General features: G+C 41.5%; 1 protein-coding gene across 15 annotated transcripts in view; it reads right to left on the reverse strand.

Moving 5' to 3' along the window:
• Positions 1 to 16,504, reverse strand: part of EPB41L3 (erythrocyte membrane protein band 4.1 like 3) — a 237,465-nt gene that overhangs the window by 174,817 nt on the left and 46,144 nt on the right. For 7 of the 15 annotated variants that reach the window (XM_087438860.1, XM_087438848.1, XM_087438858.1 and 4 more), the window contains exon 1: positions 12,572 to 12,590. The exons of 7 other annotated variants lie outside the window; for them this stretch is intronic. The gene's annotated coding sequence lies outside the window, so the exon portion shown is untranslated. Of the gene's footprint in view, positions 1 to 12,571; positions 12,594 to 16,504 lie in introns of those variants that run through there. One more of the 15 variants, XM_087438868.1, reaches the window with a different exon arrangement.

Below are 16,504 nucleotides of genomic sequence, written 5' to 3' on the forward strand. Positions count from 1 at the left end.
GCCGCCGAAGTGGAGCGAGCTAACTTAACTACTGTGCCACCACGCCAACCCCCCCTATATTTTATGTTGTTGATATCATATCTAATCTCTTTTTGTGTGTGTGTGTATCCATTACCCTCTTATCATGGAAATGTATAATTTTAGTACTTTTGTCTTTTGATCTTCATGTTAGCTTCATATCTGTAGCTTTATTGTATATTTGCCTTTACCAGTGATGTTCTTGCTATTTTTTTTTTTTTTTTGATAATTTTCTTATTCCTATTTGTGGTCTTCTCTTTTCCATTTAAATAAATCCCTTTAGCATTTCTTGTAAAGCTGGTTTCTTGGTGATAAACTCCTGTAGTTTTTCTTGTCTGGGAAACTCTTGATCTCTCCTTCCATTCTGAATGATAACCTTGCCAGGTAGAGTATTCGTGGCTGTAGGTTTTTCCCTTTCTGCATTTTAAATGTATCATGCCACTTCCTTCTAACCTGTAAAGTTTCTGCTGAGAAGTCAGCTGATAGCCTTATGGGGTTTCCTTTGTATTTAACTTGTTGCCGTTCTGTTGCAGCTTTTAGGATTCTCTCTTTATCTTTAATTCTTGACATTTTAATTATAATGTGTCTTGGTGTGGGCCTCTTTGGGTTTATCTTGTTTGGTGTTCTCTGTGCCTCCTGTACCTAGATGTCTGTTTCCTTCCTTAGGTTAGGGAAGTTTTCAGCTATTATTTCTTCAAATAGATTCTCTGCCCCTTTGTGTCTCTCTTCTCCTTCTGGAACACCTATAATATGGATGTTAGTGTGCTTGATGTTGTCCCAGAGCTCCCTTAGACTGTCCTCGTTCTTTTTAATTCTTTTTTCTTTTATCTGTTCAGCTTGGGTGATTTCCTCTATTCTTTCATCCAGCTCGCTGATCTGTTCTTCTGTATCCTCTACTCTGCTACTGAGTCCCTCTACTGAATTTTTCATTTCCAGTATTGTATTCTTTATTTCTGATTGGTTCTTCTTTATATTTTCCAATTCTTTGTCGAAGTTCTCACTGAGTTCATCCATTCTTCTCCCAAGATCAGTGAGCATCCTTATGACTATTAGTTTGAACTCTTTGTCAGGTAGGTTGCTCATTTCCGTTTCATTTAGTTCCTTTTCTGGGGTTTTCTCCTGTTCCGTTACTTGGAACATATTCCTTTGCCTCCTCATTTTGCCTCTTTCTCTGTGCTTGTATCTATGTATTAGGTAGGTCAGCTGTGGCTCCTGATCTTGGAGAGATGGCCTTATGTAAGAGATGCCTTATGAGGCCCAGCAGTGTGCTTCCCTCTCCTCACCAGTTCCAAATGTTGCAGCAGTGTCACCTGTGTGGGCTACGTGTGTCCTTCTGTTCTGGGAGGGTTGCTCTTGCTACAGGTGTCCGGGGAGGCGAGGCTGCCCCCTGGCCCACTGGTTGTAATGCTCAGCTGCCTGTGCAGCTTTTCTGTTAAGTGAGGAGGCCCCCAGCGTGACTGGTGTTAGGCTCGGGGACTTACAATCGCTGTAGGCCTCCAGCCTGCAAGACTACTGTCAGCTCTCTCTCAGGTCAGTGGGGCCGGCACCAGGCATGGGAGCACACAATTATTGCAGGCCTTGGAAGGCGGGGCCAATCCCCTGTGTGGCTGTTTGAGAAGCACAAACCTGCTGCAGCTGACAGGCCCCACCACCCACAGGGCCACACACCCTGTCAACACAGTCCTGCCCCGTGCGCAAGTCCCACTCCACAGTAGAGGACCCCCCCTCGCCCCACTGCAGAGGCCCCACACAGTCCCCAGCGCAGGCCTGCCCCTTGTGCATGCTCTGGTTGCAGAGGTTCCAGGAACCCTGCCTATATGGGCCCACAAGTTGCCTGAGGGCTTGCTGTTGGGTGGGCCAGTCCCTAGGGCTGGCTGCCTGCCCTGCCTGAGCTGGATTAAATCGGTGCTGTGTCAGCACACCTGTACTAGGTCACAATAATGGCTGCCGCCAATGTCTCAGTCCCTGGAGAGGTCTCACCTTTCACTGAGATGCACCCAGAGCCTATCATGTGAGTCTCTTTTCACCAAAGGACTGTGCACCTTTCTTTCTGGTGATTTTAGGTTGCTTTCCAAAATGGGTGAATTTGTGCGTGGGCCCTTTAAGAGCAGGGGTTTTTCTTCCCCCTTTATGTCCAACAGCTTCTCTGGGGGTATTCCGCATTGTAGTTAATAGTCAGCAAAGCCAGATATTATGACCCTTGTCTCGGTTGTGCTGAGTCCAAAAGCTGCTTATAGCAGTAATGCTCCCCCACTCAGATCCCCCACTCCTCCAGGGAAGGCTTTGTACCTTAAAGTTGCTCCCGGCCAGCCAAGAAGTCTTCTGGCTAAAAGGTGCCTTTTTCCTCTCCAGAAAGGAATTTCTGCCTCTTCCACCTCAGTCAGCACTGCCCCTTGTTGTGAGGGTTCTTTTTATCTGGTTTTCGGTTCTCTCACAGCTAATTGTTCCAAGAGTAGCTGTAAACTTGCTGTGTCTGTGGGAGGAGGTGAGTTCAGAGTCCGCCTATGCCGCCATCGTGACACGTCTCCCCAGCTGTCATATTAATGCACACTTCAACCATCTATGGACAGGGCTATTAAGATCAAAACAAAATCATTATACTGGAATTTCTTCCCTTCATTTTGCCAAGGACTCCATTGAAGTTCTTCTCTTCCACTTTCTTTCCCCATTATTTCCTCCAGCGAAGTCCAAGTTCATTTAACTTGCATTATTCCCTAAAGTACAACAATATTAGTAGGACTATAATGGCCACAGCAATAAGCAGAGATTCTCCACTAAGCAAATGGGGCAAATTCTGACAAGCCAGTCCACCAAATGGAGGCTCCAGAGTGAGAACTAACATTCTTTGATTGTCTATTATGCTGAATGCGAGTATTTACAGTAGCATATGTAAACATTAATTTAATCCTAAAATCAAGCCTGTGAACATCGTATTATCACCTCCATTTGTACAGATGCAGAAATGATCTCAAAATGATGAAGTATCCTGTCCAACATCTCCTACAAACCAGTAAGAAAATCACAAGCAACCCCACACAAAAGTGATCAAAAGACATGACTGGACATTTCATGGCAGAACAGAAACATAATGCCAGTAAATATGAGAAGAGGTATTCAGCATCATTAGTAGTCAGAGAAACGTAAATTAGAACCCCAATGAGAGAACCGTTTTACACTCATTCAATTAGCAAGAATGAAAAAGTCTAACAATTCCAACTGTTGAAAGAATATGGATGCACATTCCAATGAGTGTGAAAATTGGGGCAACCAACTTTGGAAAACTCTTTGGTACTATCTCCTAAAGTTGAACATTCATACACCTATAATCTGGTGATTGTATTCCTACCCAAGAGAAATTCTTGCACACATGCATGAAGAGTTATGTTCAACAATGCCAAAACAGGTCTCTCCACAACAGTAAAATCCTGAAAACACCAAAATACCTATCAACAAAACAGTGTATAAATAAATTACAGTATGTTTTACACATCAGAATATTAAACAATAATGGAACAGAATCAAGAGCCCAGAAATAAACTCACACATCTATGGACAGCTAATTTTCGACATGGGAGCCAAGAATATACAATGGAGAAAGGAAAGTCTTCAATAAATGGTGCTGGGAAAACTGGACAGCCACATGCAAAAGAATGAAAGTAGATCATTATCTTACACCACACACAAAAATTAAAATGGATTAAAGGCTTGAATGTAAGACCTGAAACCATTAAAATCCTAGGAGAAAACATAGGCAGTACACTCTTCGACATCAGTCTTAGCAGCATATTTTCAAGTACCGTGTCTGACCAGGCAAAGTAAACAATAGAAAAATAGAATAGAAAATAGATAGAATAGAAAAATAGAATAGAAAATAGATAGAATAGAAAAATAGAATAGAAAATAAATAGAATAGAAAAATAGAACAATAGAAAAAACAATAGAAAAAATAAACATCAAAGTACAAAGCTTCTGCACAGCAAAGGAAACCATCAACAAAACAAAAAGACAACCTAACAACTGGGAGAAGATATTTGCAAACCATATATCTGATAAGGGGTTAACACCTAAAATATATAATGAACTCATACATCTCAACAACAAAAAATCTAACAACCCAATTAAAAAATGGACAAAAGATCTGAATAGACATTTTTCCAAAGATGATATACAGATGGCCAGCAGGCATATGAAAAGATATTCAAGATCACTAATTATTAGGGAAATGCAAATCAAAACTACAATGAGATATCACCCCATGCCCATCAAAATGGCTATAATTAACAAGACAGGAAATAACAAGTGTTGGAGAGGATGTGGAGAGAAGGACACTCTCACACACTGCTGGTGGGAGTGCAAACTGGTGCAGCCACTATGGAAAATAGCATGGAGGTTCCTCAAAAAATTAAGGATAGGACTACCATATAATCCAGCTATTCCACTGCTGGGTATTTATCCAAAGAACATGAAAACATGCATAAAGATACATGCACCCCTGTGTTCACTGCAGCATTATTCACAATCACCAAGACTTGGAAGCAACCTAAGTGCCCCTCAAGGGACGAATGGATGAAGAAGATGTGGTATATATACACAATGGAATACTATTCAGCCATAAAAAAAGATGAAATCTTGCCATTTGCGACAACATGGATGGACCTTGAGGGTATTATGCTAAGTGAAATAAGTCAGAGGGAGAAAAATCAAATACTGTATGATCTCACTTATAAATAGAAGATAAAAACAACAACAAACACACACATAGAGACAGAGATTGGATTGGTGGTTACCAGAGGGGAAGAGGGGAAGGAGGAGGGTGAAACAGGTGATTCACACATGTGTGTGGTGATGGATTGTAAGCAGTCTTTGGGTGGTGAACATGAAGTAATCTACACAGAAATCAAAATATAATGATGTACACCTGAAATTTATATAATGTTGTAAACCAATTACCTCAATAACAAAAGAATATTAAACAATAGAACAAAAAAATGTAGTATAACATCACAATATAGGTGAATCTTCCCAATAAAAAGTTAATCTCAAAGGATTATATACAACATTATGTCCTTTTCAGAAAGTTAGAAACAATTATAATTAAAAGTTTCCTTTTCAGAATACTTATTAATACAATAAGATAGCATATAAAGAAGAGTAAAGGAATAACAGACATGTGACTCAGGATCACTTCTACATAGGTGGAGACAGGATGAAATGAGGGATCAGTCAAATGGTTAGATGAAAGTTATGGTCAAAATCCTAGCTTTTGTGTGGGGAGGTGGTGTCATAGGTGCTTATTACATTATTTAAAATGTCTAACAAATAGGGGCCTGTCACGTGACTTAGCGGTTAAGTGCACATGCTCCTCCTCCACTGGCGGCCTAGGGTTTGGATCCCGGCGCAAGCCGACTCACGGCTTGTCTGGCCATGCTGAGGCAGCATCCCACATACAGCAACTAGAAGGATATGCCACTATGACGTACAACTATCTACTGGGGCTTTGGGGAGAAAAGGGGAAAAAAGGCAGAGGATTGGCAATAGATGTTAGCTCAGAGCTGGTCTTCCTCAGAAAAAAGAGGAGGATTGGCATGGATGTTAGCTCAGGGCTGATCTTCCTCACAAAGAAAAAAAAATGCCTAACAAATAAAGAGGGAACACTGATTAGAGTGTGTCATTAACCAAGGATGATTAGTAGTCCAGCTTTGTACCTCTGAGGTCCTAAAAACACCAAAAGAACCAAGAAAAAAACAACAAATAAACAAAAGCCAGCCCAGGTCATACAGCGATGCATTAAGGGTTCAAATTCAGATCCGTCAGACTCCAAAACCCAGGCTGCCTCAGGGAAGGGGCCACTCTTCCTTCCTCAACCAGAGGTACAAACACTATGCAAGTTTCTCCCATTCACCCACAATGATGGAGTGACCTTGTCTACGAGTCATCAGAACTGATCAACTTATTTTTTTCAGAGAGTGTAGAAAGACTGGAAAGATATTACCAGTCTAACAGATACTTCTGGGCCATCTACAGACTGACCTAAGCTAGAATCTAGACCTGCTCCATACTGCCTATGTCACTGCAGGGGACTGCTTCACTCTCGCAGCCTCAGTTTCCTCGGGACGTGAGGACTGGAAATGACAATAAAGCTGGTGATGGGCATGACTAACACCTGTAGTTGCCTACAAGCCAGAGTTTTACCAACATTTTGAAATATGATCCTCACTACAATATATAAAGCATGAATAATTATTACTCCCAATTTAAAGATGGAGTGATCGAAAGAAAAAGAGGCTAAGAAATTCCCTCATGTATGTCAATTACATCCCAATCAAAAAAAAAAAAAAAGGAAATTTCCCCAAGGTCATACAATTATGATATTATGATCGAAGTCTTGAATTCAGCTCTCTCCTCAGTTGCCCAAACTCTTAATAGCTAAGATACACATATACATATATGTATATATACACACACACATATGTATATACACACACCAGACATATAGATACAAACACCAATAGCTGAATAGATAAATATGCACAGATATACACACATGCACACTCATGTATAGGTACACACGTGTATGGATACATTCACACACAGGTATGGATAGACATGCTCATAACAACATATAGATGCACACTCATGCACATGTATACATAGACACACACTCATGCACACACATGTACAAACACACACACACACAAATGCTGCCTAGCTTTTCCAGCATTGCTTGAGAGACTCATTAACTATCGTTAAAAACTCCCTGCTCCTTCTCCCTCTGGCACACGTCGCATAGAGTTGTCCACGTGAGAAGCAACTCAACTTAAAACCCTGGGTATATTTTACCTGGAGCCCCTGGCCCCTGACTCTCCCCCGGGCTACTAGCTACAAGCACCGTGTGCATTTTCGGCATATGCTTCTGGGCACGGCCTGTCCCTCCACATCAGCAGGCACATGAACCTCTGACTGAACCCCACTTTCTGCTCCTCTGGAGGGTGAGGCCTCACAGAGTGAACTAGGTAGAAGCTAATCAGTCAGTATTTATAATCAGATCTCTCTAAATTCGGAAAAATCCATGAAGCCTTTTTGGTGTGACATAACCAAACGAACAAAAATGTAGTTTGACTTATATTAATATATAGCAGATAAAGTCTGGTTCTTACTGAATGGTAGCAATTATTATTATAAAAAATAAGACTCACTATTATTACTTAGAGAATCTAGTTTTCCTAAATCTGGCTTTTGATGTGTTAATTTTGGAGCTTTTTAGTTTTGGGTGTTTACTCTTAACAGTGCCTAAATATGAAGTTCTCCAGTGAGTTTAAGTTCAGTTACAAGAACATTCTCTCAAATTGGATTTTAAAAATCTGGGGACTCGAGAATAATGGAAGAGTAAACAGGTTACAATTTTCAGTATTTTCTGATGTAAATAAGTGAGATGGATATAAGAGTTGGAAGTGGGATATAGAAATGCAAACAAACAAATTCTTCAAACCCTGACTCTCTAAAATATGTGAGAACCAGATATATTTACAACTAGGGGGAAAAGTGAATGGGCTCCCTTTCCCCCACTCACACACACACTTCATGATTTAGTTCTGCCATATTCTATCAAACCTCACTCGGGTCTTCAAAACACAAAAATTTAACTTTTTAAAAGACTAAGATGTTGTGGTTTCACCTATACCTTTCATATAAAAGGCAGAAAAGGAAAAGAAAAAGAATAAAAACTTGGAATGTTGAGTTTTACATCAAACTAGAAAATTTTACTTTCTGGTGTCTTAGCAGAAAGCACCCCAGCAATTTTAAATCCAAAGACCATCCGAGTTGGCTCTCAAATGGAACCCAAGGCAGTGGGGCCCCACAGACTCTGAAGTGTGCTCACACCTCAGAAAGGAAATCACTGGGAGGCTGTGATATGATATCAGGCTGGAAAAAGTGCTCAGCACAGAAGAGAAGGAGAAGCCACCAGAGCTGGAACAACTTCACAGACTCTTCACCCCAAAAAGAGCAGAAAGCAGGTACAGGAGAGCAGCTGCCTCCAGGCTGGGTAAAGATCTGTCATTTAGATATTTATTTCCACAGAGAACAGAGTCACACTTGGAGTCTACAATTTCATTTCTCCCAACATTAAACAGATGCTGACTTTTTAAATGCTAAACAGTATATGTTTAAGTATCTTCTAAAACTAATGTTTTCTAAATACAACAAATGCATCTTGGTGTTTTTTACAACGGCCAAAATGATTTTAACACAGAGAATATTAGTGCTAAAAAGGACCAAAGAAATGAGCTCTTCTAGCAGAAGGAAGAAACTGAGTCCCAGATAGTTAAGTGATTTATTGATTCTAAACACAGAGTTTGTGATTGAGCTGGAAGTAGGAGCCAAGTGGTAATTTTCACTTTAAATATTTTAACCTCATAAAAACTTAAATGTCCCATGGAATTACAGGAGCTGTCAAGACAGTGTAAGTGCACACTAAAAGCATTTTCCGGGGCTCCCCGAGAGACATGAGATCAGCAGCACGGATGCTGGCGTTGCAGCAGGGCCAGTGAAGGGTTCCCCAGAGAAGTCACTGGCCTCTCCCAGGAATGGGGAGCCACTGCTGACATCAGGGCAGGGACCAGAGCAGCAGAGAGGAAGGTGGCAAATACCACAGGGTAACTGAGAACACTATGCCAGTGAGACGCCCCTACAGACTGCAGAACAAAGCTGGTGGGTAGAGAAGGGACAACCCGGCCAGGACTCAGGAGTTCCTGAGACGCAGGCAGAGATGAGTCAGGGAGACAATACCATCTATGTTTAGTATGCTGTTTAACTCCCATGCAGGATGGGAGACCAATAGGTCATACAACCTTTGTAGAACACACACAACAGTCCCCACCACGTGCCAGGCCCCAGGCAAGGTACCCCACACACGTCAGCTCTTCTAAACTTCCACCAGCCTCATGAGATAAGCCTTTGTCTACCCACTGTATTAATGAAGCGTGGAGAAGTTCTGAGATGTCATGACAGAGTCATAATTTTAACCCAGGCCTACTAACTCAGGACCACCTGGGGAGAGCCCACTGCCCCAGTCATGACCTATTTACCCAAATCACAGTCTAAATGGTGGTTATGGGAGATCAAAATTGGCCACCCTGAAATATGTCTCTTTACCTTGATTATTTTCTCTGATGGACATTTGACCTCCCCCAAACTGCCTAAAGAATTTAACATAGAAGACCTGTTGCAGGAAGTAGCCACTATCATATGATGGCTGTAATATAATGTAAAATAGATGTTACAGTAGGAAAGATAGCAAGCCCTTCTTATCAAAAATTCTGTCTCTCCCTGGCCACATTCTCTAGGTGGCCCTGAAAAGAGTTGCCAGACAAACATTTACATTTATAAGGGAAATCTCCATTTATAAAGGTATCTCCCTCTCTGTACTGGGAAGAGGGGGGATGACCTCATCTCTAGAAGCTTATCGATGTGGAAGGGGAGGCCTTAAATCTGCACAATAACCTTACTCCTGTTTACTGTGCTTTTCTGGTAATCTCCCATAACTGACTCCCCCACCCCCAACATCCTCCTTTGTCTTTAGCTGAAGATAGTATTTAAGATGAGAATCTCTGCCATTGTGTTGAGAAACTCAGTTTCCCTGGTTTCTCCCATGTATACATGTTATTAAACTTGGTACTATTTTCTCCTACTAACCTGTCTTTTAGTTCTTTGGCCAGCCGTAAGAACCTTGAGGGAAAGGGTGGAGAGGCTCTCCCTCTTTCCTGACATGGTCAGGAACAGCACAATTCAAATCAACAGGCACAGTCCCTCCATTTTGTTTTCAGAATATCATCTGCATATAGCTGACTACAGGGAAAAAAGTAGTTCAAGAAAATTACATCACAAGCAACTCCTTATTTCCTCATTTTTAACAAGTAGTTTTCTCTGAACATTTCAACATTTCTGAAATCAGGATGTGAAACTGATTCATATATTTAATGTAATAGTGTTTTCTCTCTGAAAAGCTGTTATTAAATTAATGGGGTAATCATACAGCATCTGAGAACTGAAGGGCTGTGGTATTTTTTTCAGATGACAAATGCCTTTGAAAATTTCAAATTAACCATTTTAAGGGACATGGCTCTAGAAAATAATTCTTAAATGCTTACTCAACATGTTTGTGACCTGGACCATGCCTTTTCTGAGTAGGCTCTCTGTCCATAATGCCATTGGAGTGAGGGTATAGCAGAAACGGGTGAACAGCTGCTGTCTTCAGTTTCCAGATTCAATGTCTAAGGATCAGCTAGGGCCTATCTGTGGCAGATCCAAAATTCCTCGCATGGATCTGCTGCAATAGAATGTCATCCCATTTGAAACAGGTGTAATCTGAAAGCATTCAATATGTGGGGAAGGCATATTTTGTTTGTTGTATTGAGTTTAACATTAGCAGATCATATAATTTTTATTGGGGAGACAGCAAGGTTTAACAAATATTTGGTTCATTTTATAGTTTCACAAAGTTATTTAAGCTCTCTGGACCCTTTCCTCATCTTTAAAGTGAAATTAATAGAACCTACAGCATATAGCTATTGTAAGGATTATGACCTGTTAACAAAAATTGTTCTAAACTTCTTTGTGAAATAAAATGAAGTAGAAAGAACAAAGAAAAAGATAAGATTAAGGCACGTAATAGGTGTTCAATAAATGTTAGTTACCTTCTTTGAGTAATATTTTATGCTTCTTCCTATCATAAAGGGAGGAATTTCACCACTCTAATCAATAAATATATGAAAATAACTTACAACCACCAGTGGTGAGACATCCCAAAGTATCAAAGTATTTCATCTGCTTCAAAGTGAGAATCTGTAGCAAATTAAAACCAAAGGCATACAACTTCAAAGAGAAAGCTGACTTGAATTAAAAAATGAATATAATGCTAAGTCCAGCATGAGACGATGACTCAGAACACTGGACTGCAGGACTGTGTGGCTCTTACTGTACCAGTCAATGGCTGCCTTGTGTAGAGGAGGATGCAGCTTCCCAAAAATTAATAGAATGATCCTTTTTCCCGTTCAGGAATCGTGTGATACTTTTTAAGAAAGAAGACTCACAAACTGAAATTTAAAAGAAAGAGGAAAATAAATAAAAATGCTAGGTGCAGTGGCTACATTTTCGTTTTTGTTCTTTCTGACTTCTTCTAACTTTGCCTGACTGGAGTCTGCAGTTGTGAGCTGCAAGAGATGCCTGCTGCGTGTTAGCTGTGATGAAACTACTGCCAACGTGTGATCGCCTCTCTCCTTGTTCCTGCTACTCAAATCATACAGAAAGATCTTAAATACGTATCTTTGAAACAAGTACTGCAAGTACAGATGTATTTAAAAGATAAATGATTTTATTGTATACTGCTCTAAACATGTTTACCAATAGATTTCCTTAAAGGGAACCTCAAAATTCTATCATGCTAATTAATTCTCCATTAAGGACCCAGATCCATTTTCCACTTTGCTCTGCTTTGCTCAGTACCAGGGAGTTGGTAGGGGCGGGGCGGGGGGGAGAGTCTACTCCATGAGCTGCATCCTTCAGGCTGCCTGACCCTCTGACTTGGGTTGGCTTTGGCTGATGGGAAACAGCACTGGGACTTAAGAAGCAGAGGAGAGTGAGTGTAGGGTATTTTCCCCAGGCTTCCTCTCTGCTTTGGGGCCATGTGTCTGCCAGTGGCCACATCCATCTCCAAGGAGTCTTGTTATAGGGTCTCTCTCCCACCTCTTCACTTTGCAGTGGGCTCTGTCAACACTGTTTCCTCCCCTCACCATTTCAGCCTAGGGTGCTTACAGCTTCCCCCATTCTGGTTCTGGTGCCCCAACACCCCTTGTTGGTTTCTGTAAAATTCTCTGCCTTACATTCTCCAAAACTCACAGCTGAATGTGCCTCCTGCTTCCTCTGATGGTCCTGACTGGTATGTCCACAAATCGAGCTAATACATACTAAAATTTTGTCCTTACTTCAATAATTCAGTTAAAGCAAAATTCTATATTTTGTCATATTTTTTAAAAAAGTCATTTGAGGCAGAGAGTCAAGATGGCGGCGTAGGCAGACTCTGAACTCACCTCCTCCCGTGGACACAGCCAATTTACAACTACTCGTGGAAAAATTACCCCTGAGACAGAACTGAAAACTGGATAAGAGGAACTCCTGCAACAACGGACAATCCTAACTGGGGTAGAAGAGGCAGAGACTCCCTTCTGGAGAGGAAAAACGCCGTCTTCACAAGCCGCCAGCTTCACGGCCGCCGGGAGCAGCTCACAGGTACGCAGCCTCCATGGAGGCGCGGGGCCCTGAGCCGGGGAGCGCCCCCGCTGTGGGCATTTTGTGGACCCAGCACAATTGAGACCAGCAGCATAATATCTGACTTTGCCTGCTACTAAAGCATTGGGTAGCACCCCCAGAAAACCCGGTTCACAAAGAAACTAAAACTGGCTCTTAAAGGGCCCGCACACAAACTCACCCATTCCAGAAAGCATCCTAAAATCACCAGAAAGAAAGGTGCACGGTGCTTCGGTGACAAGAGACTCACCTAATAGGCCCTGAGTGCATCTCGGTGAGGGGTGAGACCTCTCCAGGGACTGGGACATTGGCGGCGGCCATTGTTGTGGCCTGGTGTGAGCGTGCTGACACAGACGCCATTGGAGTTCTCCCTGAGACCTGCTAGCCCAGGGTCTGCCCCACCCGCTAGAGCACTGATTTAATCCAGCTCAGCCAGGGCAGGCAGCCCACCCTAGAGACTAGCCCCACCCAACAACAAGCCCTCAGGCAACGTGTGGGCCTGCATAGATTGGTGACTGGATTCTCTGCAGCCTGGCAACTGAGCTGACTTGAGCGGGGCAGGGTGTGCACAAGGAGCGGGTGGAGAGTGTGGGGCGGTGGCAGAGTGTGTGGGGCTCCCGCCGTGGAGAGACTGGGTCCACTTGGGGAGGTCGGGCGCTCACACGGGCAGGACTGTGTTGACTGTGTGTGTGGACCTGTGGGCGGCAGGGCTTCTCAGCCACAGAAGACTTGTACTTCTCAAAGACCCACATAGGAGGTTTGCTCCACCTTCCAAAACCTGAAACAATTGGGTGCTCCTGTGCCTGAGGCCAGCCCCACCCAGCTGCAATCCTCAGAGAGCTGACAAGAGACCTAATAGGCTAGAGGCTTACAGCAATTGTAAGGCCCTGAGCCTAACAACCTGCCACGGTGGGGGCCTACTCACTTAAAAGAAATACTGCAACACAAATGTGGTATTAGAACTTGCAGCCAACTGTGCTGGGGCTCCCCACAGCTGATAAAGAGACTGAAGGGCCCACAACAACTACAAGCAGCTGAGCATTACAACAGCTGGCCAGGAGCATAACTCAGCCTCCTGGGCGCCTACAGGGAGAGCAAACAGGCCACAGCAGAAGGATACACGTAGCCCACTTAGGGGTCACCCTGGAACATTGAGAACTGAGGGAAGCACACTGGAAGCCTCCTAAGCCATCACTTACATAAGGTCACCTATCCAAGAGCAGGAGACGTAGGTGACCTACCTAATACGTAGACACAAGCACAGGGAAAGAGGCAAAATGAAGAGGCAAAAGAATACATTCCAAGTAAGGGAACAGGACAAAACCCCAGAAAAGGAACTTAGTGAAACAGAAATGAGCAACCTACCCGACAGAGAGTTCAAACTAAGAGTGTTAAGGATGCTCACTGATCTGGGGAGAAGAATAGATGGACTCAGTGAGAATGTCAACAAAGAAATGGAAGATATAAAAAAGAACCAAGCAGAAATGAAGAATACAATACTGGAAATGAAAAACTCATTAGAGGGACTCAAAAGCAGAGTAGAGGATACAGAAGAACGGATCTGTGAGCTGGAAGAAAGACTAGAAGAAATTACCCAAGGTGAACAGGTAAAAGAGAAAAGAATTAAAAAGAGTGAGGACAGTCTAAGGGACCTCTGGGACAACATCAAGCGCACTAACATCCGTGTTATAGGTGTCCCGGAAGGAGAAGAGCGAGACAAGGGGGCAGAGAATCTATTTCAAGAAATAATAGATGAAAACTTCCCTAACCTAAGGAAGGAAAGAGACATCCAGGTACAGGAGGCACAGAGAGCCCCAAACAAGATAAACCCAAAGAGGCCCACACCAAGACACATCATAATCAGAATGTCCAGAATTAAAGATAAAGAGAGAATCCTAAAAGCCGCAAGAGAATGTCAAGTTACATACAAAGGAAACCCCATAAGGCTATCAGCTGACTTCTCAGCAGAAACCTTACAGGCTAGAAGAGAATGGCATGATATATTTAAAGTGCTAAAAGGAAAAAACTTACAGCCAAGAATACTCTACCCAGCAAGGTTATCGTTCAAAATGGAAGGAGAGATCAAAATTTTCCCAGATAAGCAAAAATTAAAGGAGTTTGTCACCAAGAAACCAGTGTTACAAGAAATGTTAAAGGGACTGATTTAAGGGGAAAAGAGAAGACCACAAATAGGAAAAATTATCTATTTCCACGATTAGAACGTAATGGATACAAATGCACAAAAAAGAGGTTGGATATGATATCAAAAACATAAAAGGAGGGAGGAGGGTAGTTAAAGAGTACAGCTTTCAGACAGAGGTCAAACTAAAGTGACCATCAATTCTGTATAGAAGAAGAAAGGAACAGAGAAGGACTACTAAAACACTGAGGAAAAAAAAAAAAAAAGTTAAAAAAATGGCAGTACGTACATACTTATCAATAGCTACTTTAAACGTCAATGGACTAAATGCTCCAATTAAAAGGCATAGGGTGGCTGACTGGATAAAAAAACAAGACCCATATATATGCTGCATACAAGAGACACACTTCAGACCTAAAGACACTCACAAACTGAAAGTGAAGGGATGGAAAAAGATACTCCACGCAAATGGCAATGAAAAGAAAGCTGGGGTAGCAGTACTCATATCAGACAAAATAGACTTTAAAACAAAAACTGTAAAACGAGACAAAGAAGGGCATTACATAATGATCAAGGGAACAATCCAACAAGAGGATATAACACTTGTAAATATCTACGCACCCAATGTAGGTGCACCTAAATATATAAAGCAATTATTAACAGACATAAAAACAGAAATAGACAGTAACACAATAATAGTAGGGGACTTTAACACTCCACTTACACCAACGGATAGATCATCCAAACAGAAGATCAATAAGGAAACATTGGCCTTAAACGACACACTAGAACAGATGGACCTAGTAGATATATACAGAGCATTCCATCCAAAAACCGAAGAATACACGTTCTTTTCAAATGCACATGGAACGTTCTCCAGGATTGATCACATATTAGGCCACAAAACAAGTCTCCATAAATTTAAGAAGATTGAAATAATACCAAGCATCTTTTCTGACCACAAAGGCATGAAACTAGAAATCAACTATAGGAAGAAAATCAGAAAAGCCACAAATACATGGAGATTAAACAAAATGCTACTGAACAACGACTGGGTTAATGAAGAAATCAAAGAAGAAAACAAAAAATAACTGGAGACAAATGAAAATGAAAATACGACATACCAGAATTTATGGGATACAGCAAAAGCGGTTCTAAGAGGGAAGTTTATAGCAATACAGGCCTATCTCAACAAACAAGAAAAATCTCAAATAAACAATCTAACAATGCACCTAAAGGAACTGGAAAAAGAAGAACAAACAAAGCCCAAAATCAGTAGAAGAAGGGAAATAATAAAAATCAGAGCAGAAATAAATGAAATAGAGACCAAAAACCAATAGAAAAAATTAATAAAACCAAGAGCTGGTTCTTTGAAAAGATCAACAAAATAGACAAACCTTTAGCTAGACTCACCAAGAAAAAAAGAGAGAAGGCACAAATAAGTAAAATCAGAAATGAAAGAGGAGAGGTTACAACAGACACCTCAGAAATACAAAAGATTATAAGAGAATACTATGAAAAACTATATGCCAACCAATTCGACAATCTGGAAGAAATGGATAAATTCTTAGAATCATACAATCTTCCAAAACTGGATCAAGAAGAAGTAGAGAATTTGAATAGACCAATCACCAGTAAGGAGATCGAAACAGTAATCAAAAACCTCCCCCAAAATAAAAGTCCAGGACCAGACGGCTTCCCTGGTGAATTCTACCAAACATTCAAAGAAGACTTAATACCTATCCTTCTCAAACTCTTCCAAAAAATTGAGGAGGGGGGGAAGCTCCCTAACTCATTCTACGAAGCTGACATTACCCTGATACCAAAACCAGACAAGGACAACACAAAAAAAGAAAATTACAGGCCAATATCACTGATGAACATCGATGCGAAAATTCTCAACAAAATACTAGCAAATCGCATACAACAATACGTTAAAAAGATTATACACCATGATCAAGTGGGATTTATTCCAGGTATGCAGGGATGGTTTAATATTCGCAAATCAATCAACGTAATACACCACATTAATAAAATGAACAA

Source organism: Ceratotherium simum, chromosome 14 (assembly GCF_057802395.1).
Source record: "Ceratotherium simum simum isolate JZ-2026a chromosome 14, ASM5780239v1, whole genome shotgun sequence".
Lineage (NCBI taxonomy): Eukaryota > Metazoa > Chordata > Mammalia > Perissodactyla > Rhinocerotidae > Ceratotherium > Ceratotherium simum.